The sequence below is a fragment of the Trichosurus vulpecula genome, chromosome 5 (assembly GCF_011100635.1).
Source record: "Trichosurus vulpecula isolate mTriVul1 chromosome 5, mTriVul1.pri, whole genome shotgun sequence".
In the NCBI taxonomy this organism is placed as follows: Eukaryota; Metazoa; Chordata; class Mammalia; order Diprotodontia; family Phalangeridae; genus Trichosurus; species Trichosurus vulpecula.
Genome location: NC_050577.1, coordinates 197,028,593 through 197,033,396, shown reverse-complemented (window position 1 = coordinate 197,033,396; position 4,804 = coordinate 197,028,593).

Genomic DNA, 4,804 nt, shown 5'->3' with positions numbered 1-4,804 from the left:
CATCAGAAAGATCAGCTCATCTACATTAGCTAAAGGGAATTTGCTATATATATATCTGGTTCTTCATTTTCTCCATTCCCCACTCTCCCTATCTCCTCAACTGGAAATATTCCTCGTAGACTTTTTTCTCTTTTTGGAGTTGCGTTGTCTTCTTGTGGACAGAAGATATCTCCAATTTCCCCTACCTGGAGCAGCTAGGTGGCATAGTAGACAGAATAATGGACCTGTAGTAAGGAAGAACTGAGTTCAAATCCAGCCTCAGACACTTAGTAGCTGTATGATCCTGGGCAAGTCACTTAATCTCTCTAGGCTCAGTTTCCTCATCTGCAAAATGGGGATAATATAAATCTACCTATCAGTACTGAGTTTCAAAAGAGATATTTGCAAACCACTTTGCAAACCTTAATTTGCTACATAAATGCTACGTTGTTATTATTATTATTAATAATAAAAATTATTATCATCATTATTACCTTTATGTCTCCTGTCCTTATCTGAAGTGAAATTTGCTAATATATAGCAAATTAATAGGATTGCCTTAGTACAATGTCTTGGAGGGAGGGAAGGACAGGTTGCTAGATGAAGGACAACGACTTAAGGAGAAAACTGATAGGAGAGAAGGACTGGGCTCCAGCCAAATGATATTAAGAAGCTTCTAGTTCTTTCATATCTTTGTTTTTCAGTTTATAAAAAAATGAGACTTTCAGAATCAAATTAAGACCATAACTGCCTTGAGACATATACATGTATGCATATATGTGCATGTTTTTAGGTGTGTATGTGTGTATGTGTGTGTATGTATTCAATATGGGCAACTACGTGGATATAGCACTGGGCTTGGAGTCAGGAAGACTCATCTTCATGAGTTTAAATCTGACCTCAGACACTTGCTATCTGTATGACCTTGAGCAAGTCATTTAATCCTGTTTACCTCAGTTTCCTCATCTGTAAAATGAGATGGAAAAGGAAATGGCAAAATACTCCATTATTTTTGCCAAGAAAATCCCAAATGGGGTCACAAAGAATCAGATATAATCAAGATGACTCAACAACAACACGTGAGTTCAATAAAAGAATAATTTTCCTCTATTACCAAGGCAAAAGGGTGAGAATATCCCTTTCCCCCAAATTTAACATTTAATAACTTATTTTCTCCTTCAGTTGATTATAATTTAACTTGATTTTTCCCTACTTAGAAATGTTGGGAGAAGGGAAAGAAGAACATGCATAGTGTGTGATTTCTTCTTGCTCTAGCCCCTAGGAGTTGCCCTGGATCTGCAAAGCCCTAAATCTGACCCTGCCTTCTCTTCATCTGGATGTGACCTTTATCTGTCTTGCATGCATGGAACACATCAAAAATGAAATGTAAAGGCTCCATTGATACTTAACTGTTCTCCTCTGTTAGTGAAATCAGGAGAGCACATTTACCTGTAGTTGAATAGGGGTACCACATGATGTTAGCGCTATATCTTCCTCAGCTCCATCACTGTCTCGGGCTGAAAGCCAAAGAGGCACTGGGTTAGCATCAGTCACTCTAAAAAATGTCATATTAGGACTACTAGGAGACCCAGTGATCCACAAATAGCCTCTTCTAGCCTTCAAGCCAAGAGAGTGCTTCAGTAAGGAATATTTAGCTTGGGAAGAAGGGAAGTTGGTTTTTTAAAACGCGAAATGTGTGCTCTTTTGCAAGGATACTTGTGGTACTTAGGATAAGGGCATCCGATGATGTAACATACAGCCAGGAGAATGTAAAGTCCTTCAGATTTGGGATTTTTTGGTTCGTTTTGTATTCTCAGTGTCTAGCATGGTGTCTGGGAATTAGTAGGTACTTACAAATGTTCATTGAATTGAACTACTTTGGTCTATAGTCAAGAGAACTACTGTGGTCGACTAGGCAAATTGTAAATAAATAATGAGAAAGTCTGCTAAAGTTAAGTCCCTGTCTTTTTTTGGTCCTTTTGACAAAATATCCTCTTAGAAAAAAGATTCTGACCCATCTAACAGGTGGTTAAAAGCACTGGCTGTGGAGTTAGATGGCTTGGATTCAAATTCTTCCTCTAATGATTTCTAACTGCATGATTTTGGGGAAGTCACTTAACATCCCTGGCTCTCAGTTTCCCCATTTGTGAAATGGTGGACTTAGACTAGATGATCTCTGAGGCCTCTTCCAACTTGAGATTTATGGCCCTTTGGTAATATGGCGTGCTCATATATAACCTATATCAAATTGCTTACTGTCTTAGGGAGGAGGGATGGGAGAGAGGGAGAAAAAATTGGAAGTAAATATCTGATTTAAAAAATGTTAAAAAATTAAAATAATAAAAAAGATAACATAGTATACTCCTTCCTGTCAACATTGTTTAGTGAGTTTGGCAACTAGTCTTACTATTATCAGATATGATATAATGTATCAGATTCTTGCCCTCAAACCCAAGAAAGTAAGTTGAATATGTGACTCATGATGAGGGAACTGTCTCATGGGAGTAAGTTTTCATTTAGGACCAGATTTCATCAGATCAGACCATGAGTCACGCTGTCCTACTTCTTTCAGCTCTGATCATAGCTTTGTTTCACTTTATAAAAAGCTGAGACTTCCTTGCTTTCAAAATTAAATGAAGACATATGAAAATTTTTTGTACAGCTTTCATGTATTCATTTTGTTCTAGCCATTATTTGTCTTATCAACTGCATAGGATGTTAAGCACCTTGAGGCCAAGGATTTTACTTATTTTTGTGTAGATCTTCCCTAGAACCTAGAACAATGCCTTGCAATGCCCTTAACAAATATTTACTGAATGCTGAATGAATGAATATTGACTCATTTCATGGTGTTTGAGCTCATACTCAATTCAATAAACATTTATTATAAGAAATACGAGATCTCATCCCTCCAAGTCATTCTACACTGTCAGACTCCACCTAATCCAGTAGAAAAGGTACAAATCTTCCTGATGTCTTATTCCTTTAGTTATTCCCTTCCCTTCTTTATCTTCAATGCTCTTACTGCATTTTTACTGTGTTGTTTCATAAACCCAAAGGTCTTAATCCATCTTAATCATGCAGGAAGTCACTTCACTTAACTTCCTCTAAGTTACCTCATCTGTAAAATGGGGATAATAATAGCAATTACTTCAAAGAGGTTTTGTGATAAACCATGCAAAGTATTTTGCAAACCTTAAAGTACTATATAGATGCTAGCTATTACTAAGTTCATAAAGTTACTTGGCTGAATGTCGAGTTTAATTATTTGAAAAAGAATTTTACAAGGCCCTCCTATTAATAATGGTTCATGCAAAGAGATAATCAATCAATAAACAATGTTTATCCAGCACTTACTATGTGCCAGGCACTATGCTAAGTAATAAGGATACAAAAGAAAGGCAAATCAAAGAGGAGGAAAGAGACAGAAGAGAAATAAATAAGTATATATACGGTGTATCTATAAGTATCTATAAGATATGTATATATTGTATATATATAAGATGTATATATGTGGTATATATATATGATGTATATATAAAATGCATCTTATGTATATATAAGATGTATCTATAAGTATATATAAGACATATATCTTACATATAAGTATATATGTTATATAATATAAGTATATATATGAGATGGCTACAAGGATAGCTGGTATAAGTGTCCAAAATGCAGTTGGATATATAGGATTGGAGCTCAGCAGAGAATGTAGGGCGGGCTAGATAGATACCGGAATTATCTGTAAAAACATCTTATTTGATATTTATAGCAGCTCTTTTTGTGGTAGCAAAGAATTGGAAATTGAGGGAATGCCCATCGGCTGGGGAATGGCTGAACAAGTTGTGGTACATGAATGTAATGGAATACTATTGTGCTATAATAAATGATGAGCAGGCAGACTTCAGAAAAACCTGGAAAGACTTATATGAACTGATGCCAAGTGAACTGAGCAGAACCAGGAGAACACTGTACACAGTAGCAACCACATTGTGTGATGACTGACTTTGATAGACTCAACTCTTCTCAGCAAAGCAAGGATCTAAGACAACTCCAAAAGACTCATGATGGAAAATGCTATCCACATCCAGAGAAAGAACTTTGGAATCTGAATGCAGATGGAAGCATCCTATTTGCTCTCCTTTTGCTGTTTTGTTTTGTTTCTTCCTTCTTGTGGCTCCTCCCATTAGTTCTAATTCTTCTTTACATCATGACTAATGTGACAATATATTTAATATGAATGCATAAGTAGAGCCTATATCAGATTGCATGCTGTCTTGGGGTGGGGGGAGGAGAAGGATGGGGAGAAAATTTGAAACTCAAAATCTTAGGGAAGTGAATGTTGAAAACTAAAAATAAATAAATTAATTAAAAAAAAGAAAAATAAGATCTTATTTGAACCCATGGGAGCTGATGATATCATCAAAGGAAATAGAAAAGAAAAGAAAGAATAGGACCAAGACTTAGAAGATGCCCACCGTTAGAGGGCATGACATGGGTGAAGGTGCAGTAAAGGAAAATGAGAAGCCACAGTCCAACAGCTAAGAGGAGAATCAAGAGAGAGCAGTGTCACAAAAATCCAGAGAGGAGAAAGAGTATATAATAGGAGAAAGTATCTTTCTTGGGGAGGAATCTATTTGGAAGGAAAGGAGAGATTCCTTACAGTTTATAAGCACAAACGTGGCTATGTGGTAATGTGGTAATGTGTCAAATGGTTTTCATCCAGCCACGAAGAAAATTGTTTTGGCAATCATGAAATTGTTTGGCCAGTGATAGTTGGCACTTGCTAAGTTTTATGATGGTAATTATCCAAAGGGGTTTG